Raw genomic sequence first — 25431 nt, 5'->3', positions numbered from 1 at the left:
CAACAAGTCGGACTTGGACTACACACAAACACACACACACACAAAAAAAAAAATTAAACAATACAACTGTTTGATAAGATACAGCTCTTTCAATCATTCTCCTAGGGGAAAAAAAAAAATAAGAATTCATTCCTTGGAGTGCCAACCCTGGTGCAGTGGGTTAAGAGTCTGATTGCAGCGGCTGGGGTTGCTGCAGAGGTGTGGCTCAATCCCAGCTCTGAGCAGTGGGTTAAAGGATCCAGCTTTGCCACAGCCGCAGCTTAGGTCACAGCTGGGGCTTGGACCGAGTTCCTGGCCCAGGAACTTCCATATACCAGGGGTGCAGCCATAAAAAAAAAAAAAAAAATTAAAAAGAAAAAATAAAAAAATCCATTCCTTTGTTCTTGTACCCAGATTTGAATTTTCCATCATAGTTCCACTGCCATTTTATTATAAGGTTCTGACACCAAGATAGGCGACATTTATGAGGCTGCAGGAGCATAGCATAAAATGGCAAAAAATATTAATCACTCGTTCTGATTTAGTCTTCTCTTCTGCCCAGTAATGACTTTGGATGCCATCTATTGACCTTCTCTGCTTTTGTTCCCATCCAAATCGATACAGTATGCGATGTCATAAATTTGCTTGGCTGGCTTTCAGTTCCTGGCTGACCAAAACTCCCCACCCCTGTGAACTGAGTGATAATGAAGTTGTGGGCAAGGTGGCTGCCCATAATCAGTAGTCATTACAGAGGGCCCTGGCTTTAAAGTAAATGATAAACAGTCAGTCAGAGCCAATAGAGTTGGGAGATATTGATCAGGAAGCATTCTGGGAAAGTTAAAGCTTTGCCTGGAGTTCAGCAGCCAATGAGCATTAGCTACAAGCATCAGTTTCAATAATTTTCTCAATAAAGTTCATTTCCAGCCAGACCAGAGACAATACCAATAACTTATGTGATTTGAACATGTTCCCCCATGGAAGTGGGCCCTACCCACCAGAACATGTGTAAATTTTAGAGAACATCCCTGAACATCTATTTACCTTCCACTGATTTATGTAACATCTATTTACATAAGAGTATTTCTAAGATCTCAGAGCAGCCACCCCATCTCTCCCACTGTCTGCCTCCATTGAGTCCCCTTCCTCACTATTGGATATAACTCTAAGTCATATTTTTGTGACAATAATTCCCTTTATTTTCACTCTATTGTATTGCTTGTGGAGGGATCCATTAAGAATATATTGCTTTGTAAAGTTTGCCAAGACATGGAAGCAACCTAAATGTCCATTAGCAGAGGATTGGACAAAGGAGAAGTGGTACATATATACAATGGAATATTACTTGGCCATAAAGAAATAATGAAATAATACCATTTGCAGCAATAGGGATGGACCTAGAGATAATCATACTAAGTGAAACAAGATGGAAAGAGAAAGACAAATACCATATGAGATAACCAATATGTGAAATTTAATAAAAATGATACAAAATAACTTAATCATGAAACAGACTTAAAGATTTTGAAACCATACTTATGGTTACTGAAGGGGAAATGTTGGGGGAAGGGATAAATAAGAAGGTTTGAGACTGGCAAATACACACAGCTATATACAAAACCAATAAGTACTAAGGACCTACTGTATAGCACAGGGAAATCTATTCAATACTCTATGATAGCCTATATGGGGGAAAAATTTGAAAAACTGTGTGTGTATATATATATATATATATATATATATTCTTATATGATTACATAAATATATTCACTCTGCTATACACCTGAAATTAACATTGTAAGTCAACTATACTCCAATAAAGTTTATTCTTATTTTTTTTGTCTTTTTTTTTTTTAGGGCTGCACACATGGCATATGGAGGTTCCCAGGCTAGGGGTTGAATCAGAGCTGTAGCCTCTGGCCTATGCCACAGCCACAGCAACATGGGATCCAAGCCACATCTGTGACCTACACCACAGCTCATGGCAATGCCTGATCCTCAACCCACTGAGCGAGGTTGGGGATCCAACCAATGTCCTCATGGATGCTAGTCGGGTTCACTAACCACTGAGCCACGATGGGAACTCCTGAAATTTATTTTTTAAAAAGAATATATTGCTTTAAGCTTTGTGTTTTCTTATGTTTTCTAAATGAGATCGATATTAATGGTCTTCTATGAGTTTCTCCTTTGTTTAAAAATCTTTTTTTTTTCCCTGAGTTTCACTCACATTATGTGTGTGACTTGGCCCATGCATGTTCCCTGTCTCACAGTCTTCTCTTGGAGTAAACCACAGATCAAATGTTCTTTCTAGTGTTCTAAGACATTGCAGGGGGTTGTGTTTATTTATTTGAATTGTTATTTAAAAGTTGTCACAGACTTGCTCCCATAACTTGTCTGGCTGACTCTAACACATTTTAGAATCAGCTCATCAAGTCCTAAGGAAAATTGGAAATTTTGATTGAAATTCTTTTCAATCTGAGTCAATTTAGAAGACATGGTATTTTCTAATAAGAGCATGGTTTTCTATTTATTTATGCTTCCTTTAATGTCTTTCAATATCATATTATATTTTCTGTATAAATTTGTGCCTAACATTTGCCAGATCCTCTGAAGAAATTTTTTATGATTATTTATAGCAAATGATGTCTGTTTTCATTTCCTAAAGCTGCCATGAGAAAATACACCAAGCTGAGTGTCTTAAAACAACAGAAATCCATTCACTTACAGTCTTAGAGGATAGAAGTCCAAATTCAAGCTGTTTATTGAATGAAATTTTCAGATATTAAAATATCCTCTGACACATTTTTAAATACCTGATCTGTAGTAATGGCCCTCTTTTCATTCTTGATACTGGCTATTTCTGCCTTCAATCTTTTCTTCCTTATTCGATCTTGCCCCAGATTTGTACTTTCATTTGTCTTTTCAAAAGGGCAATTTTTTCCTTTGTTAATCCTCTCCTTGTAATTTTCCCACATTAATTTTACTCTGGTCTTTAATTTGTTTCGTTCTATTTTGTTAGTCTATTTGTCTTAGCTTTTAATGTTCAACGTTTCCCATTTATAATGAAAGCTATTAATTCCCTCTAGGCAGAGTGTCTCACCTTTCCCACAAGTTTTGATTATAGTATTTTCATTTTCATTTAGTTCAGAATGGTTTGTAATTTCCCTTTCAATCTATAAGTTTTTTAGAAATTTATATATAAATTTTCAAATATATGGTATATCCTTTTTTAAATCATTTATTTATAATTTAATTGTGCTACAGTTAGAGAATGTAGCTCATATGATACCAATCTTTGAAATACATTGAAAGTCCTTAAATGCTATCTAGCACATGGAAACTTTTCAAAAATGTTTATTATGTTTATAAAAAAGTGAATTTTCTAGTAACTGTGTGCAATATTTCATGTATGTTTTGTCAAATTATCATCCTATTAAAAAAAAACTTCAAAATAATTTTTACATTTCGTTTTTCCTTTATTTTTTTGTCTCCTTGAAGAATAATTTACTGATGGATATGTTTTTAAAAATCTCCTACTGAACTTGTAAATTTTAAAATTATTTCTTGTAGTTCAACAAATCACTCTATATCTGAATCCTTTCTCTTAGATCTATCAAGGTTAGAATTGTTATGTTTTCCTGCTAAATTGAATATGAATCATTATAAAATTATTCTTTTAATGTTATTTTTTCAAATGTATTTTATCTAGTTGCACCAGTTTTCTTCTGATTATCATTTCTTAAAATAGATTTTCCTATCCTTTAACCCTTTATTTATTTCTTTTCATTTTGTCTCTTGAAAACAACAAAAATCTTAGGGTTTTTTTTTTAACCTGAAATACTAAACATTTTTACTTTTACAGATGTATTTGCATTTACCTCTAAATCCACCTGGTCACTTTGCATCCCTGTGGTTTTAAGAGTTTTATCTATATACTTTTTAAAATTATTACAAGCTTCTTTTTATTTAACCTTACTCTCATTATTTTTTATTTTCTCTACTTGTCCAGAAGTTAACATATCGTTGACTTATTCTTTAGGCATATAGCCTGAATTTTCAAAAATACACATATAATAAAAAAAACAATGTTAATCAAACACTTATATTTCTCCCAAGAGAACCATACAATATTTTGACTTTCATTATCCCTTCCACCTGAAGGTATATTTTTTCCTAGATTGTGTTTTTTTGTTTTTTTGTTTTTGAAATTTTTACCCTGCCACACCCTCCCACTATCCCCACACAAATTAGGTATTACTATTTTTAATACAACAGTGAATAATTAGATTATATATTAACCAAATATTAATGTATACTAACAATATATTAACCAATATAAATGTTCATAACTCCTTTCAAATTCCATTTCAAAGCTTTTACATGGAATTCCTTTATTTCTGTCTAATATATGTCCTTTAAGATTTCCTTATAAAAACCTGTTGAAAGTTCTCCACCCCGAAATTATTTTCTTTTATCATGATTCTTGAAAACTATGCAGAATATAAAATTCTGGGGAAAGGTGTACTTAACTTCAGCACACGAAAGATAATATTTCAATATTCTCCAGTTTTAATAGTGTCTTTTAATAAGTCAGATCACTATAAATAATGTTCTTGGAGTTCCTGTTGTGGTTTAGCAGGTTATGAACCCAACATGATGTCCTTGAGGATGCAGGTTCAATCCTTGGCTTTCCTCAGTGAGTTAAGGATCCAGCATTGCTGCAAGCTGTGGCGTAGGTTGAAGATGCAGCTCGGATATGACATTGCTGTGGCTGTGGTATAGGGCTGCAGCTCAGATTCCAACTCTTGCTCATGAACTTCCATACACTGTGGGTGTGGCCCTAAAAAGAAAAAAGAAAAAAAACGGTCTTTTAGAGTCCCCTGGTGTCACAGCAGGTTCATAATTTGGCATTTTCACTGCTGTGGCTCAGGTAACTGTTGTGGCTTGGGTTTGATTCATGGCCCAGGAACTTCTGCATGCCACAGGTGCAGTAAAAAATAAAAGAAAAAATAATAATATTCTTTTGTAGTTGGTCCATCCTTTCTTTATAGATGCTTTTAAATTATCAGCTTCTTTGGTGGTTCTGTGGTTTCACCATGATCTCTCTAGGAGTAATTTTCATAAACTTCATTTTTCTGTTACTCGTGGAACTTCCTGAATCTGAGTTTAGTGGAATGAATAAAATGGAATATATACCATAATGGAACATCATGAATAGAAAGAGATTAATTCTATACAAAGAGACACAGATGAAACTAGAAGCCACATAGCTGAAAGGGTGAAAAAAAAGAATATAAAATGTGTAATATGGGAGTTCCCATTGTGGCTCAGCTGAAATGACTCTAACTAGCAAAAACGAAGACACAGGTTTGATCCCTGGCCTTACTCAGTGGGTCAGGGATCCAGCATTGCTGTGAGCTGTGGCATAGGCTGGCAGCTACAGATGGGGAAAGGGATATAGGGGTACAAAATGAGAATAAAGCGTAAAAAATAAACAAGCAAACAATTAAATAAACAAAAGAGCCTTGAATTGGCCGAGACGATAACTTACAGTGAGCTGAGAAACAATATTTATTCAAACTTTACATCTGAGGTCCAAAATTTATTTGTGTACAGCTGTGCATGTGTATCTTTGTTAATACATTCCTTAACCAAAAGTTTTCACTTCAGTGGACTCCTAATTTATCTTTCCCCCTCCCCCTGACCCCTTCCCCCTTTGGCAACCATAAGTTTGTTTTCCATGTATGTGGATCTATTTCTGTATTGTATATAAGTCCATGTATATCTTTATTTTTAGATTCCACATATAAATGATATCATATGATATTCACCCTTGTCTGACTGACTTTATTTAGTATGATAGTTTCTAAGTCCATCCATGTTGCTGCAAATGACATCATTTTATTCTTTTTTATGGCTGGATAGTATTCCATTGTATATATGTACCACATTTTCTTTATCTATTCCTCTGTCAGTGGACATTTAGGTTGTATCCATGTCTTGGCTATTGTAAATAGTGCTGAAATGAATATCAGGGTGCATGTATCTTTTCCAATTAGAGTTTTCTCTGGATTGATGCCCAGGAGTGGGATAGCTGGATCCTATGGTAGTTCTATGTTTAGTTTTCTGAAGAAAATCCATATCGTTTTCCACAGTAGTTGTACAAATTTACATTCCCACCAACAGTGTAAGAGGCTTTAAGTGAGAAGCTGAAAATCCAGAATTATCGGAGACCACATTCACTGGCGAGAAAAAGTCTTCTCCATAGAACATGGCCACACAAACCAAACAGAAATGGGAGGAGCACAGAGAAGCTTCTGGAAGGCTTTCAGTTCTTGATTCCAAACCCTGAGATTCTGCTTCAGACAGTTCTTCCTTGATCTTACAAGTCCTGGAACCAGAAATTTCCTTTTTTGTTTTTGTTAATTAGTGACCTTTATCTCTTACAGTATAGGGTTCTGACTAAAACACTTGGTCATTTATCTTTACATCCCTCAGAGTATGGTCAGCAGACCAACAGCATCAGCACTACATGGGAGCTTAGGAGAAATCTGGAGGAGTTCCTGCTGTGGTACAGCAGGCTAAGGATCCGATGTTGCTGCAGCCATGGCATAGGATGCTGCTGTGGCTTGGATTTGATAGCTGGCCTGGGAACCTCCATATGTGCAAAAACAACAACAACAAAAATCTAGAAATTAGAATTAGGAATCCCAGGCCCAACCCACAAACCTATGCAGACCTGGGAATCTGCTTTCTATTGCATCCTTCAGTGTTCTTATGCACATGCTAAAGTTGAAGAAGATCTCATCTAGAATAGAAGCTCCACAAAGACAGAGAATGTGTGTCTTTCTCTGAGTCACCTTCTTGCCACCTAGAAAGTGGCCAGCACATAAACAAATATTATGCAGTATCAGAGAGGCCAGAAATACTGAGAGACCCTTCTCTAGGGTGCTAACTCTCTTGCATGGAGAAGAAAGTCAGAAACAAGGTGTTTGCAGGAGGAAGAGATGAGACTCTTGGGCTGAATGGAAAATGAAACTGGGTAAGGGTGGACCTCTGAGAGGCTTAAGGGGCTTTGAGACCCAGGAGTGTGGAATCAAAGCCCAAGGTATGGGCCCTTGTAAGTGCATTATATTTTTTCCTCATTGAAAGGAAGGCAGAAGATGGAAGCCTACCCCCTTGCCAGCAAAGTCCCAAATGATGCCTGCACGAGCACCAGCTCTAAGGATGTTTGGACCCTACCGTACTTATAGTAGCAAAAGCACCTCATATCCTGCTCTCCTTCCCATACACATAGGCTCATGCATAGGTGTGCTGACTAGACCTTTGTGTCAGGTTAAGGGATGGGGAGCAGTGGATGGCAGGTGTCATTTTTCTGGGGGCTTCCCAGCAGAGAAGGAGCTGTCTAAGAGTTCTGCCTAAACAAGCGGCTGGGTCACTTTGAATCAAAGCATCAAAATTTGAGCAGAAAGAGGATTCTTGGCGTAAAGTATATTAACACATTATAAACTCTGCTTCCCTCTTTACTTATCCCCACCCCCACCCACTTTGGGGTGTTGGCGTGAGGAGGGGAAGGGTTTCATCTATCTTATTTATTCTATATTCCTCATACAGTGTCTGAACAGAGAAGGTGCCCCAAAATACTGCAAAAGGGAAGGAATAAAAACCCAGACCCAAGAGAGAGAAAGTCATTTTAAACAGAAAATAGGATACAAACACCAAAGCCACATTGAACCAATCATGTCTTTTGTCAAGAGACATACAGCCTTGAACAAGAGGTGGGAGGAAGCAGGTGAGGTGCCAAACCAGCAAACATGGAGATTGGGGCCAGCTCCTAAATAACTGTCACTCCTTCCCTATTCACTCACCCCACCAAGGTAGACACATTCCCCAGTCCCTGTGCTCTCAGGACCTTCATTGCATCTATCCCCTGGCTTCATAACCTCTCATCCATGCCTCCTGGAGCCTCTCATCTCACTCTGCCTCCCTCTGGCACAGTCTCACATTCCTGGCTTATCCATCTATCACCCTATAAAAATACGTTCATTTCCTCAAAGCCCTGCCTTCAGAGCTCAGGGAAATGCTTCACAGCCAAGGTCACCAAAGAGGCAAAAACACATAGTACAGTTTAAGAGAAAACTTTTAACATCTAGAGATGATTTATTTAAGGTCGGTCACTTCTAGAGTTATTTTTGAAAAATTGTACTTAAGAAATGATAATTTAACCTCCAATCTGTGTCTCACTTGTGGGGTTTCAAACCAGCCACAGACTCTTAAGACATTTACTGTGCAGTACAGTGGGGATAGAGGGTGAGACAGGTGGTACCCTGAAAATCACATCTGACAAAGGTCAGTCCTTTACCACAGCCCAGCCTCTAAAAAATGTGATCTCCTTTTTGCTGCAGATCCTGGTACCAGCAGATCTATCAGAACTACAGGATGTACAGGAGCCACCATTTCTCCAAATATTTAATTTGTATTGCAATAAGGGGGTGGGGAGCAGCAGGATGGGATAAAATTGTCCACTCCGTAGGCACACACTTCCCAATACGCTACACAAAACAATTACTAAGTTATTTCTTAGAGATCTATTCCCTTAGAATGCGAGAGACACTTTCCCACAAAATGATGGTGCCCCCTTTCTATTAAAATATGCTCTTCCTGGAGTTCCTGTCATGGCGCAGCGGAAAAGAATCCAGCTAAGAATCATCAGGCTTCGGGTTCAATCCCTGGCCTTGTTCAGTGGTAAGGATCCAGCATTGCCATGAGCTGTGATATAGGTTGCAGACGGAGCTCGAATCTGGCGTTCCTGTGGCTGTGGCATAGGCCTGCGGCTACAATTCCTATTAGATCCCTAGCCTGGAAACCTCCATGTGTTGCGGGTGAGGCCCTTAAAAAAAAGGCAAAAAGTAAAAATAAAAATAAGAAAATAGTAAAACACGCTCTTCCTTTGGGGGCCAGGAAATGAACTTCCTACTCTTAGTCCTCCTGCCCTTTCTCTGCTGGCCCTGAAGGGCTTCTCCCCTTCTGGTCCTCCCTGGTTTAACCCTGATGGTCTGGCTTCCCTCAGGTTCCACTCGACACCCTCTTGTGGGAGAATCCGTCACATCTTCAGTTGCAATTTTCACCTCCCACAATGTGAATTCCAAAACTACCCATTTCCTAAAGCCCAGCTGCTACTGAACATCTCCTACAGTTCATTTTTAAGACCTCTCAAATTCAGGATGCCCCCCACCAAACGCACTTCCTCTCCCCCTGCCCTCCACCCGTAGAAAGCTTGTCCTTCTTTATATTATCCTACATCCCATGGTCCCAGTCTTTTGATAAATTGCCAAATGGTTTCCCTTCCTGACCCAAAACAGTGCTACCAGGACAAATTCAGTTTCACCTCCTAAATACTTCTTCCACCTTTCTTATTTTCTCCAGTTTCACCTCACTTTCTTAATTCAGATCTTCAACATCACTTTCTATTACATTTATTGAGAGTTTACTATATGCTAGACCTCCAGTAAGGACCTAATATATGTTTCCTCACATAACCTTTAAGCCAGCCCTAGATGTGATACTTGTGGGAGGAGGAAAATGACCACTTTCCTGCTCATCTGTTCATTCTTTTTCTGTTCCTCTGAAAGGCAGAAGTCACTGCATCTATGATTTAGATGGTTGTTCTCAAAAAGCAGCAGCATTTCTCTTAATCAGCATGGGTTAGTGTTTGGGGACATTTAAAAATAATTAGGGGAAGAGCACTACTGGGATTTTCTGGGCAAAGGCCAGGAATGTTAAAATCCATAAACACAAAAAACAGTCCCACACAATGAAGAATTGTCTCAAATAAAAACAATTGTGTCTCTACTGGGAAATCAGTAGACTGGAATATTGACCGGAGCATGTTTCCAGCCAGAACAAGACTGGAAACAAGATGTTTTGATGTGCAGTTCTCCTTCCATGTTGCATAGGTGTGTCTTTCTCTCCCTACACACAGACCATGCATCTGGCCATTGCGTCGGGTCCACTCACCCATCATTCATTCTGTGGCTAATTGCTGAGCAACTGGTACTTTTCTAACTCCTGGTGATGAACAACACTAGCTGTTTCTCCCACAAGGAGCTTAGAATGTAGTTGGAGAGAGAAAAGGCAACTGATTATCACACAAGCAAATGCAATCACAAAGACATAAAAGCAACAAAGGGACTGGCACTCTGGAGATGGGCTGGGCAAGAGGGGGTTCTCTTGCAAAACTGAGATATAAAGAATAGGTCGGAGTTAACTGGTAAACATGAGCAGATAGTGGAGAGAGAGGAAAGAAATTTCCCCAAAGAGTCGGCAACAGCTACAGTTATCCTGTGGTTGAAAGAACACCTGAGTTCAGGGACCTGAAGGGGATCCAGAGTAGTGGGCACAGAGTCAAACTGGGCATGAAGACCGGATGAGGCTGGAAACACAGGCAGGACCCAACAAGGGATGGATGCACTGCCCACAGGAAGAACACGAAGCCACAATCCAAGGGATAGGGGAAGCTGATTAAATCTACACGAGGGCATTGATGTGATCATATTTGTGTTTTGAGATAGGTCACTCTGGCCCCATCATAAAACACAGATTGGGGTAAAGCAAGAAAGATTACAAATTCATCCTTGAATGACAGCAACCCTGAGAGCAGAGTGAATGATCCAGGCAAGGTGGTGGTAGAACAGATGGAAAAATGTAGAAGAATCTGAGTATAACTTAGAAAGGAGAAGATAAAGACCATTTTTAGGACTGATCTGAAACCCTGTGCTTCCACTGGGTTTCCAGAATTCATAACTAAGTTGCGGGCTCCTATCTGATTAAGGATGACATCTTAATACTGTAATATAATAGTATCATGTTTGTTTCAAAGAGGTTTCTCAGTATAAGGGATTTATGTAAAAGCAAAATCTTAGTGGAAGTGGAGTTTCCTGGTGCCTCAGTGGGTTAAAGATCTGATGTTGTTACTGCTGTGGTGCAGGATTTTTAAAATTTTTTTATTATGGTTGATTTACAATGTTCTGTCAATTTCTTCTACACAGCAAAGTGACCCAGTTATTTCACACATATGCATTCTTTTTTCCACATTATCCTCCATCATGTTCCGTCACAGGTGATTAGATATAGTTTCCTGTGCTGTGCAGCAGGATCTCATTACTTGTCCACTCTAAATGCAACAGTTTGCACCTACTAACCCCAACCTCCCAGTCCATTCCATCTCCTCCTCCTCCTCCTCCTGGACAACCACAAGTCTATAGTGCAGTTTTGATCTCTGGCCTAGGAACTTCCACAAGCCACAGGCATGCCCCCTGCCGCCCCCCACCAAAAAAAATCTTAATAAGAAATAGAGCCAGGTTTAAGTCTAGTTTGGTCTTAACTAAAATTCTTGATTCTTATGAAATATCCTACATTGTGATTTTATGCAATGGCCTTTTCACTGGGATCCTTGCCTCAATTCTACCATAGAGTTATTTTTCTTTTCTTGGCCACTCCCCATCATATGGAGTTCCTTGGACCAGGGCACAGATCTAAGCCACAGCTGCTACCTAAGCCACACCTACAGTAACATCAGATCCTTAACCCATTGCACCAGGCTAAGGATAAAACATCTCTGCTGCTACAGAGACACTGTGGATCTCTTTGCACTATAGCAGGAGTTCCAATTCAGTGACTCTCATCAAACAGTGGACCTCAGACTGAGTGGCACCAGCATCACATGGGAATATGTTAGAAGTACAATTTCAGGGAGTTCCCCTCATGGCTAAGTGGTAACAAACCTGACTAGTAGCCATGAGGACTCGGGTTTGACCCCTGGCCCTGTTCAGTGGGTTAACAATCCAGCATTGCTGTGAGCTGTTGTGAATAGGATCCTGTGTTGCTGTGGCTATGGTGTAGGCTGGCAGCAGCAGCACTGATTCAACCTCTAGCCTGGGAACTACCATACGCCATGGGTTCAGCCCTAAAAAGACAAACAAACAAATAAACAAAGAACAACTTCTCCAGCCCCACCCCAGTCCTACTGAATCAGAAATGCTAGCATTGGACTCAGCAACTGGTGTTTTAACAAGATATGGGGTAAATCTGATGCATAAACACATTAGAGATCTGGTGACTCAATTCACTTTCACGAAGCTTCTGTAAGAAATGCTCTGAAGGTTCCTCAGCCAAGGGTCATAAGTAGTACACAAACTCTGAAAAAACAGATCCCTTCCCTATAATTTATCCAATCCCTTCAAGGATCATTAGAGTCATGAAGGTTGGTGACTAAACAGTTCCCTTTTCCCTGGTGTACTCCTTGTTCCTAGGATGGTCCTGGCAACGTTGGAGGCACCCAGTGTTTGCTGGTGAATAAACACAGTGTGTGCCTCTTTCGACTGTCATTTTTCAACTTTGCCCTTCACTTCTCATAATCAGTCTTACAACTTATTTTCCACTGAGCCTGTTTTCTTATAATTCTTATAAGGATAAATAACTGGCATCAAAAGGAGGATAAACATCATAGTTCCATTTTCTCAATAGTATATGTGTGGCTGATGCACTTTGCTATACACCTGAAACTAACACAACATTGTAGGTCACCTGTACGCCAATAAAATTTATGCAAAAAAATACTCACACATCTCCGCACCTCCTCTTAGGGAGAAAGAGTCATTGCAAGTAGAAGTGAGCTATTCCCAGGGCATTTTTAAAACCTCATTATTTCCCTCAGCAAAATGTCAAAAGCTATTTGGCTAGGAAGCCATAACTGGGTTGGTAATAAAAGAAGCATAGGTTTGATAATCATATCTTAGAACTAAAGGACGCAAAGGGATTTTAAATACGTCATTTCTCTAAATTGGTGATAGTAGTAATTGTGGTCTCTAGAATAGTGCTTACCAGCTCATGTGCCCCCAGTGGGCTCAGTAATGTTGCTTCTTCCCACAGGGGTTTTGGCCCTCAGGAGGTTCTTGAGACAAGACGGACGGCTGTGACCAACGTTATCTCAGCAAGGCTGTACTCTGGGCTGAAAACATGTGAGCAGAGGAAAAATGAACAGTGGCTGCTGGGGAGACCACAGACATATGATATTATTGCTAAGAAAATCCATTTAGATAATTAAATGTTACACTCTAGCATCTAGCTATTTAAGTGGACCTCTTGATCTTTCAATCTCAATAAAATTGTCCTCATCTCGACTGTATATTTAACCTTGCATACTTTGAGAAAGTATCTCCCTTCCAGAACTTTCTCCTCCCCAAATGTTATATTGCAATTCTTCCTTTCCCGCTTTTTCTCTTTCTTTCCTCTCCAAAGTCCTAAAAATTATAGTGTTTTATAATGAATCTTGAAGATCCACTATGTTACGTAAGCACAAAGAGAAAAAAAACTCACAAAAATTCATCTTTTCCTCCAGAAACTTAATGTCTTGCCTAGGAGGTTAGACCACCTCTGAGTGATCACACCTGCTGTCAGGTGACAGGATAATACAGTGGATAAAGATGCAGCTATTGTTATACTGGATTCAAACACCACAGTCTAGCTGTGTAAGTGTAGCCAGCTGGTCGATTTGCCCATGTATAAAGTGGGGATAATAATGATGTTTTATTATATAGATGATTATTATGAAGAATAAATGAGCATATTCTAAGAATTCAGGGCCCAGAGCACACTCTATGTAAGTGTTAGTTGTTATTTAAGAGCAGTAAAATAAAGAAGTCATATGAGGCAGAGATCACCTGCAAGATGGAGAAGAGATATGCTGAAAAGACCATTCCTAAAATGACTTAAGATGAGAATGTAAGAATTTAAGTGTTGATGTGTTCATTTATTAGATACATGATGACATTTTTTTAATATGGTAGACCCTGTGCTGGCATATGAAATAAAGAGATTGTGTGTGTGTGTGTGTGTGTGCACGTGCACGTGTGTGTGCGCACGTGCATATGTGTATATATGTGTGCATGCATGTGTATGTGTGTATTTTATGTGTGTGTGTCTGCGTATGGATGTATGCGTGTGTGTCTCTGTACACATCTGTGTGTGTGGTCTAATCCATGAGTGTAAAGACAGGCTATTTCAATGCAATGTGGGGATGACAATGTGGTCATTTTAACCAGAGGGCTCCCCTTGTGGTTGGCTGGGGTTGTCTTCAGACTTCGCACCTCAGCTGTGCCATCTAAAAAATCTGATCCCCCCCTCCCTTTAGGGTATTTACTAATAAATATTCTGCAAACTCCATCTCAGAATCTGTTTCTCAGAAAACCCCACCTAGAACAACTGGACACTTGGGTCTATAAAGCTGGATTTTCCAAGGAAGGGGATATTACATCTTTCACAGTATCCCCATTTTTAAACATCAAGAGCTTGGGCTTAGTGGTGAGAGCAATCTTTCCCCTATGATAAAGCAAAAAGAAGTAAATCCATGGTTCAAATTGCTATTGCCTAACTGTAAGCCCCATGCTCATTTCAACATTCATGGAGGATATTTTAGATTTTCCGAGACAGTTCTGGTTTAACACATTTGGATTTCTGCAATAATGACATGTTAGTTTATGTTTTCATATTTGTAAGCATTTATAATTAAGTGCATTTTCAAACGGGATAAAGCTATTATATTTCTAGCTGTTTGAAATATTGCTTCAAAAATATAACAATCTTTCACATTACACCCAATACTCATATTTCAACAAATTCTATATTTAATTTTACTTTTATTTTCCTAATTTGTGATTCCTATAGAGATTAAAAAATGCATATGTTAATCAACAATTATTTTTTAGTATTCCTTACTCAGGGAGAACAGTTTAGATAAATATTTCTAAAACATGGAAATGGTTTTGTCTCCTAGGAAGCTTTTCAAAAATACAAATTCCAGAACTCTCTTCTCTCAAGCCAAGTAAATCAGAATATCTGGGGAAGAGGTCTAGATATTTTATTTTTAAAATCTCCTCAACAGATTTTAAAATGAAGCTAGGATTAGAAACCACTTGCTTAGTTCAGTCAGCTTCGTTTATATAGATTAGCTTCTTTTAAAGCTGTGTAACAGCTGATAAGATGGTATTATTCATTGATTCATTTATTCTTATATATTCTTATTTATTCTTATTCATTGATTCATTTTAAAAAAAAATAATTCCTGAAAAAAAAATTTCCAAAGCACTCGTTATATGTCAAGCTCTGAGATAAGCCTTAGGAATTCATAAATGAAAATTTTGCAGCCTTTCATTTTGAGTAGTTCCTATGGGAAGTGGGCCAGGATAGAGACATTTTCTAAAGTTCAACTTTAGCACTTGATATATAAGTTTGTGCAATTAATTAAAAGGTCCAAAGAATGGTAATTTTTTTATACTATTGGGCTATACAGAGCTTTATTGAGCAGATTATAGTTATAATTATCCAGAAGGACTCAGGAATCATTTAAAAAGACCAAAAAGATAAGATATTAGCAGCAGAGGAAACTGGATTTAGAGGACAAAATCCCATGTTTAACTGAGGTACCAACTCATATTCAAAAGTCATGTCACACATATTAAAAACAAAATATTAGTGTATTATTCTTAGTAACATATCAAAGTTCTACAAATTTCTAAAAATAACATACTTGCTATTCTATGGGAATTCAAATATTGATGAAAATGTTTATATAAAATTAAACACTAGGCGCAGGCCAAAATTTTGAAAGACATCTATATCTCAAGGATGATTTTATTTTATTCAATAATCCTGTAAGAAAAAAAGTAGTTATTGTCATTATTCTTCAGGGTAGATAAATTAAGCTCAGAGGGATAAAGTACAAGGTCACATTTTTTAAGAATTCAAAATAACAATGAGAATATTTTAAGAGTAGAAAGTGGAAATATTTGTACTTTTTCTACACAGTTTTATTTTTAAAATAATGACCTAAGAATTCTGAAAACTGCTCAATCAAAATACATTTGAAATAGAAATGTTAACATTCAGTGGTGTCATATAATAAAGATATAAATAACTATATATATATAGTTACTGTGAATAGTCATAAATAATACAAATAAAAAACATAATACTTGACATATAGTTTAATTTATAGGCAACAAGTTGTAGCCACTGTTGTTTTTAATGGTAGTTTACTATTATCACTATAAATAATATTATACATAATTTATGATTCTGTTTCATAGAAATTTTTTGCTTCCTTTGTGCTTTCAAAAAAATTTATCTTGCATTATATTTACACCAGCTCTACAAAATAGGCTATCTCTATTTTAAAGAGAAGGAAACAAAAATGCCTTTAGGTTTAGTAACTTTAAAAGAATTGTAGACTTGGTGGATACAAAAGATGAAATTCAAAACAATATCATGGTCCACACTTTTCAGTTGTGATTCCACAGTTTTCATCAAGGCAATCCTCCCACCAAGGACAAATAGGACAATTGTATAACACACACACAAACACACACACACACACACACACACACACACACACACACAGGCACACACAAATACAACTCTTTCATAACATCAGGGAAGAAGACAGAAGTGAGCTCAATACATTACTCCCTGAAGGCATCTGCCACTGATTTTTTAAGCATAGTCGAGTGAGAGACTAAAAGACAAGAATAAAGTGTGTTCTAAGAAGCTGAGAAGCTAAGCAGAGCTTTTAAGAGTCTCACACTACTATGCACACTAAGAAATAGCTCCATTCAAGAAGCAAGGACTTTATATAAACACCCAGTCTCACAATTTGGGCTTTGAAGGACTCCATACTGAGAAGAGGGGCAAAGCAGAAATAGACCATGCATTAAAACACAGAAACAGAATCTCTGTACATTGGATACCAGATAGAAGTTTGTGATTTGCCCTTTCCCTAACTGCCTAGCAAACATTAAATTAAATCATTTGTGAAGGTATGTAGCCTCATGCAACATCTCTATCACTTACCGGTACACAATATCTAGAATTCAGTCATAAATTACCATTTCAACACTGAAATATTACTGAGAGAAAAAAAGAAAGGAAGATAGAAAAAAAACCACATAGAAGATCTAGCTATTTGAGTTACCAGAAATAAACTAAAAAAATTGCTATGATTTATGTGTTCAAGAAAGTGGATGACAAAATGTAACAATTTGCCAGAAAAGGGAAATTAAAAAGAAGCAAATAATTACAGAATTCATGGCTTCTACTTCACCCCAAATTGAGGGGAAATGTATGATATGACATCCTACTGGAAACAATTTTTAAAAGGAGCAAAATATAAGAAAAAATATGGTGTTCAAGACATTGGCCATCAATAAATTAAGGACGGCAATTCCTAAGAGTCCAAAATAAAATAAGGGAAGCCCTTTAATTGCCCATAGTCCTTCTTAAAGAGAAATTCTGGGCTCCAGTTCAAGAAAAATAAGCCTTGTGGAGGCACATTGCACTGAAAATATAAGGTTGAAAATCAGGGGAGGCCAAGGAAACTAGAGTTTTCAGGGCAGAGTCCTAGGAAATATGGAGCTACACAGAGAAAGGATTATACGTGAAACTCAAGATGTCTACAGATGCCCATCCCCTTTGAGTAGTCAGTGGGGCACTTGATCAATATGTGCTTGTAAGAAAACTACCTAAAGTCTAAGAAGAAATAATCAGAAAGAAATAGAGAGGAAAAACTAATGTTTATTAAAAAAAGTAAATGGTTGTAAAAATATACCATTCTAACATTAATCTGGAAAACTACATTATTTTAGATTGATTAGACCTGAAAACCAGAAAATTTACTGTCGATAAAGAGGAGCATTGCATAATGATATAAGGCCCATTCTCCAAGAAAATAAAACAATCCTTAATATCTATGTGCCTAACAAGAGAGTATACAAATACACATGACAACAACTACTAGGAGAAATAGATGAATCCATTATTATTATACTTGGCAACTTCAGCATCCTCTATCAGAAATGTCAGATCCAGAAGACATAAAATCAATAAGGACATAATTGAACTTAATAACTTATCAATCAACTGGATTTAATGGACATCTACAGACAAATTCATCCAATAACAGAATACATGTTCTTCTCAAGCTCACATGAAATATTCACCCAGATACACCTCATTCTGGGCCATAAAACACATGTTAAGAAATTTATGGAGTTCCCGTTGTGGCGCAGTGGTTAACGAATCCGACTAGGAACCATGAGGTTGTGGGTTTGGTCCCTGCCCTTGCTTAGTGGGTTAACGATCCGGCATTGCCGTGAGCTGTGGTGTAGGTTGCAGACGTGGCTCAGATCCCGCGTTGCTGTGGCTTTGGCGTAGGCCGGTGGCTACAGCTCCAATTCAACCCCTAGCCTGGGAACCTCCATATGTCGCGGGAGCGGCCCAAGAAATAGCAACAAAAACAACAACAACAACAACAACAAAAAAGACAAAAGACAAAAAAAAAAAAGAAATTTATACAACGTCTGACATAAAACCTTAACAAAATCTAGGTGGAATTACCAAAGCCAAGATAAGCAGAAAAAAGAAACAATAAAAATTAGAGCAGAAGTAAATGAAAATAGGAAATCAATAGAGGAAAAAATAAATAAAACCAAAAAAAAGTGGTTCATTGAAAAGAACAATAAATTTGACAAGCTTCTAGATAAGCTAAGAAAAAAGGACACAAATTAATACTATCAAAAATGAAAGAGGGGATATCATTTCAGATCTCATAGGCATTAAAAGGATAATTAAGGAATACTATGAACAACTTTATACCCACCATCTTGATAACTTGGATAAAATGGATCAGTGCCTAGAATGACACAATTTGCCAAAATTTTAAGAAGAAATAGACATTTTTAATAAATACCTCTATTAAAGAAAATTGAATCCATTATTAACCACCTTCCAAGACAGAAAGCCTCAAGCCCAGAGTTCACTGGTGAATCCTACCAAGCATGTAAAGAAGAAAATTCACCAATTCTCTGCAATGTTTTTCAAAAGATAGAAGCAAAGGGGAAACGTGCTAACTCATTTGCTGAGGTGAGTACTACCCTAATGCTAAAACCAAAAAAAGAAATTACAAGAAAAGAAAACTATAGCTTACATCCTACTTAGTGAGGAGAAACAAAGATTTTCCATTAACATCTGGAACAAGAAGAATGTTAGCTCTCACACTGATTTTTCCATCATGCTGAATGTCCCATCTAATACGCAATAACGCAATACAAGAAAAGAGAATAAAAGGTATAAAGATGAGAAAGGAAAATATAAAACTGTCTTTTTTCCACAGAAGAAATAAGTGACTGAAAGAGAAATAAAAATAAAAACCTCTGGAATTTACAAGTGATTATACCAAAGTTGCAGGAGATAAGATTAATATACAAAAGTCAATGGTTTTTTTTCATATACTAGCAATGAAAAATGTGAAATTAAAAGCATAATACCACTTATAGTAACACTCCCACCAAAAATATTTGTGTTCTGATCTAGCAATATATGTGCAATACCTATATGAGGAAAAATTCAAAACTAATGAAAGATAACACCAAAAAAACTAAGTAAATGGAGAGATAACACATGTATATGGATAGGAAAACTCAGTATTTTCAGTATGTTAGTCCTTGGCACTTGGTCCATAAATTCAGTGAAAACCCAATCAAAATCCCAGAAATTTATTTTGTAAATATCAACAAAATGACTCTAAAGGGTTTTCTTTTTTGAGACACAAAGGACCTAGAACAGCAAAAACAAAATTATTTAAAGAGGAGAACAAAATTGGAGTACTGCTGCTACCAAATTTCAAGACTTACTATAAAGCTATAGGAATAAGGACAGTATGATATTGACTTAAAAGAAAAACAGATGAATAGTTTAATGGAGCAGAAGTAAGAGCCCATAAATAGACCTACATAAATACAGTCAATTACTATTTAACAAAGTGCAAAGGCAAGATAATGAACACAAGATGGTCTTTTTTTAAAAATGATGCTAGAACAACTGGAATTGACATGTATAAAAACTAGAACAGATTTTACGTTTATATAAAAATTGACTCAAAGTGGATCAGAGATTAAATTCTAAAGTAAAAAAACTATAAAGCTTTTAGAAAATAGCAATAGAAAAAAAAATCTATATGACCTTGGGTTTGGCAAAGACTTTTTAGACATAACAGCAAATGCACAATTTATGAAAAAAAAATTGATAAACTGGGGTTCATTAAAATTAACACTTTCTTCTCTGTGAAAAGGAAAAAAAGGCACTGTCTTGGATAAAAATGAAATTGAAAGTGAAATAAAATGAAAATAAAAAAGATAAGCCACAGGTTGGGAGAATACATTTGCCAAAGACCTAACTGTTAAAAGTCTTACTCAAAATGTACAAAGAATGTCTATAATTCAATGAGGAGAAAAAAAGGAGCCAGTTACAAACACAACAAAGATCTAAATGGATACCTAACCAAAGAAGATATACAGATGCAAAAAAAAAGGACAGATGTTCAAAACCATATGTCATCAGAAAAATGCAAATAAGATACAACAATGAGATTCCACTACACACTTATTAGCATGGTCAAAATCTGGAACACTAACACTAAATGCTGGTGAGAATATGAACCAATAAGAATTCTTACTTATGCTGATGAGAATGAAAAACTGTACAGTTACTTTGGAAAAGAGTTTGTGTTTTCTTACAAATTAAACATACTCTTATCAATGATCCCAGTAACTATGCTCCTGGATATTTTCATAAAGGAGTTGAAAAATTATATCTACACAAAACCCACACATGGATATTCACAACAGTTTTATTTATAACTGCCAAAACTTGAAAATAACTAAGATACAATTCAGTAGATGAATATGTTAAAAAAAAAAAAACTGTGGTATATCAAGACAATGCAATACTATTTAGTACTAAAAAGAAATGAGCTGTCAAACCATAAAAAAGACAATGAAGAAATATAAACACATATTACTAAGCTTAAGAAAACACTCTGAAATGGACACATACTATATAATTCCAACTGTATTACATCTTGAGATAGGCAAAACATGGAGACAGTAAAAACATCAATGGTTGCCAGGGATTAAGTGGGAAGGGAGAGATGGATGGGCAAATCACAGAGGATATTTAGGATACAAAGTTATGACACAGACATGATGAATATGTATGATTATACATTTGTCCAAACCCATATAATATACAGCAGAAAGAGTGAGCCCTATGTAAACTATAAACTGAGTGATAATGATGTGTTTATCTGTCATAATAAATGTATAATTTGTGAAGGATACAGATAACTGGAAGTTATGCATGTGTGAGGGCAGGAGAATATGAGAAATCTCAGTACTTTCTATTCATTTTTACTGTGAAGCTATTACTGCCTATGTTAAAATAAAAGAAAAGACACACTCACACTAGTATTTGAAGCTCATACAGGACGGGACATAGTACCCGCTTCCCCGCAACTGAATAGAAAGTCAAATGAGTCTCAGGGTATTGCCTGGAGCATTCAGAAAAGTCTTATTCAAATAGAGGAGAATTATTTACCCTGGAATAATGACTTCTCTGACTCCACTTAACATATATTAAGCACTATGCAAAGGCTCTTACTATTTCCAAATATTGTTAACTGTAGCCCATAAAAATATCAATAATAGTTTCAGGAACACAAAATATCCAGGACCCCAACAAAGTAAAATTCTTGGTATTTGGCATTCAAGTAAAAACATTAGCACACAAAGAAACAAGAATGATTCAAAATGAGGAATAAATTCTAAACTTATCTAGAATTGGCACAGATATTAGAATAAGCAAAGAAAAGAAAAATCCCAAATAGTTATTACAGCTGTATCCCATAGGTTCAATAAGCTAAAAGTCAGACTGAATATGCTAAATAAAGATAACTAAAACTTAAGCATATGTATACAAATAAAAAAAATACATTGTCTGAGACAGTATTAGACAGCTCAGATATTGAGAAGAAATGATTAGTGGTTTGAAGACAATGTGATAGGTTCTTTCAAAATTAAATACAAAGAGTAAAAGATTTAAATCAAGAAACGAAATAAGGATAGCCTCAACCATCAGCAGTCAGGACTACAGCTCCAATCAGCCTACATTACGTATAACTGGAGTGTTTGGGAAAAAAGGAAAAATATTTGAAAAAATAATGGCCAATTTATTTTCTAAATTTAATGAAAATCATTAACCCACACATCTAAGAATCCCTACACACCCCAATCATAATAAATATGAAGAAAACTATACTGAGACATAATAAAATTGCCCCAAATCAATGAATCTTAAAAACACCTCAAGTGAAACAAAATACTTTTAGAACATACAAAAGGTGAATGAATTCATCACCAGCAGGCGAAGTCAACAAAATCATTTATTGAAAATCCATCAGGCAGGGAAAAATGATACCAGATGAAAACTGACTATGGTAAGTGGAATTAAAAGCATCATAATTGGCAACTGTGTGTGTGTATATATATATATGATTTCTTTTACAAAATTTAAATATCTTTAAAAGATACTTTATTGTTTTAACAAAGATAATAGCAGCATAATGTAGCACTTACAGCACATGCAAAAGCAAACTTCGTGTCAGCAATAATAACAAAGTCTAGAGTGGGGAAAATGGAAGTATATAGCCGTAAAATTCTTAAACATTATACAAAGTACCATAATAGCAATTGAAAGTGAAAAGTAGACACATTACAAACCCCAAAGCAATCACTAAAGTATAAATATGTATATATATATATATATATATATATATATATATATATATATACACACACATATATATATATATAAATTAGTGAAGGAAATAAATCAGAAGCACGAAAAAGAGTCAATTAATCCCATGTAAGGCAGAAAAAAATGATCAAAAGGATATAAAGGACTGTGAAGCAATAGTAAAGCACATACTGAAATGATTCATTTAAAACTATATTAATCTTCACACTGTCTCAATGTCCCAAATACGAAGTTGTCAGATTGGATGGAAAAGGAACATTTAACTATATGATGATGGCAATAAACCCATTTTAAATGTAAAGAAAAATTGTTTAATAAAATATGAGAAAGAAGATATACTATCCTAACACTAGTTCAAATAAAGCTGTAATACATTTATTAATATCAGAAGAACTGGATTTCACCACAAAGAATAATATCAGAGATAAAGAAGGTCATTTCATAATGATAGAGAAAGCAGTTCCTTAAAACAAACCTAAGTGTTTATGGACCTAATAACAGAACTTCAAAACATGTGGTATAAAATGATAGAACTGAAAGTTGAAATGCAGAAATCTAAATTTTAATTAGAGACATCAACAAAAATAGACAAAATTAGTAAAGATAGGAGACTTCAACAGTAAGTCAATGAATTTGTTAGTATTGACAATTACAGAAAAAGTATATCTAATATCAGCAGAATACACAGAACATTTCACAGATGAAATCTACCAAACATTTAAAAAATAATACCAAATTCTACACAAATTCTTCCAAAAATCTGAAGAGGATGGAATACTTCTCAATTCATATGAGGCAAGCAGTACCTATACAAAGACATTACACAAAAATAAAGTCACAGGCAAATATCACTCATAGTCATCAGAGCAAAAATTCTTAACAAAAAAGTATTGCAAAGAGGGAGTTCCTGCCATGGTGCAGTGGGTTAAGAGTCTGACTGCAGTGGCTCAGTACCCTGTGGAAGTACAAGTTCAGTCCCCAGCCCAGTACAGTGGGTTAAAGGATTTGGCATTGCCGCAGCTGCAGGGTAGGTCACAGCTGTGGCCTGGATTTGATCCCTGGTCTGGGAATTTTCATATGCCATGGGTGTGGTAACTAAAATAAATAAATAAATAAATAAATAAAGTGTTCAATAAATAAAGAATTCATTCTAGTAACAGAAAGTTGTTTTAACATTTAAAAACAATCCATAAAATTCACTATATTAAGGAACCAAAAAAAATTAATTGATTATCTCAATACACAGAAAAATTATTTTTAAAATAACCAACATCTATTTCTTATAGAAAGTCAACAAACTAGGAATAGAAGATGCAACTTTAACCTGATAAAGAATATCTACAAAAATAACAACAAAAACCTACAACAAACATCTTAGTAGTGAAAGACTAAATACATTCATCCTAAAATTGGTATGAAGCAAAGACATTTGATCTTATTTATTTCAATTCAACATTACACTGGAAGTTTTAGCAGTGAAATGAGGCAAGAAGAAGAAATAAAAGCCATCCAGACTGGAAAAGAAGAAATTGTCATTATTCATAGATAAGATCAGCATCTTTGTAGAAAATCCAATGGAATCAATCGTAGTTGAATTTATCAAGTTTGCTTGATAATATATCATTACAAAAAATAAAATTTACATGCTGGTAACAATCACAAATTGAAAATTTAAAAGATATAGTTTATAATAGCATTAAAAGTGTATCTATGTACAAAACTTACAAAAATGTATAAGACCTATACAATGAAAACTATAAAGCACTGATGAGATTTTGAAAGACATAAATACATTAAAAGACTAATTATTTATATGACTCTGAAGACTCAAATAATAAAAAGTCAATTCTCTCCAAAATTGATCTATAAGTTCAATGCAAAGTCGATAAATGTGGGGAATTTATAAGCATATTTTTGAATTTGTATAGAAATGTAAAGGTGCTAGAATAGCCAAGACAACTTCACAAAAGAGAACAGAGCTGGAGGGCTAACACTGTCTGATTTCAAAATACAGCTGTCTGTACAACATGGTATTGATATAGAGACTAATAAAAAGATCAATGGGATAGCAACAGAACCACTTACATATGGACAACTGATTTTCATTGATGTTGTGAAAAAAATTCACTGGAGAAAAACAGATCTTTCAACCACTGGAGCCGAAACAGCAGTATATCCATATGTTTAAAAAACAAAACCAAAACCAAAACTTAGCAGTGTACATAAAAATGAGTTCAAGATGGATCTAGACCTAAATGTAAAGCTTGAAATTATTATAAATTGTCTAAAATAAAACATAGCGGGACATAGTTTTGGCCTTGGGTAAAATTTCCTTAAATATAATATTAAAATATAATAATTAAAAGGAAAAAATAGTAAATAAATAAAACTTCAATATATTGAAGCTCTTCATCAAATTTTAAACAATTATTCAAAAGATAGTATTAAGGGAGTTAAATGACTAGCCTCAGTCTGGGAGAAAAATCTGCACTTTGTATAACTGATGTCCAGAATATATAAAAACTCCCAAACCCAATAGTAAGGAAATGAACAACCCAGTACAAAATAATCAAATATTTGACCAGCTGCTTCATCAAAGCAGATATTCAAATGGCAAATGAGCACATAAAAACATTCCTAATGCCACTTACAATCAAGGAAATGCAAGTCAAAACCACAGTGTGATACCAGGACACCTAAAAAAATGACAAACAATGAACAGATTGATCATACCCTGTGTTGTCAAGGACCTAG

The sequence above is a fragment of the Phacochoerus africanus genome, chromosome 3 (genome assembly GCF_016906955.1).
Source record: "Phacochoerus africanus isolate WHEZ1 chromosome 3, ROS_Pafr_v1, whole genome shotgun sequence".
Classification (NCBI taxonomy): Eukaryota; Metazoa; Chordata; class Mammalia; order Artiodactyla; family Suidae; genus Phacochoerus; species Phacochoerus africanus.
Note: the sequence above shows the minus strand (reverse complement) of the source record.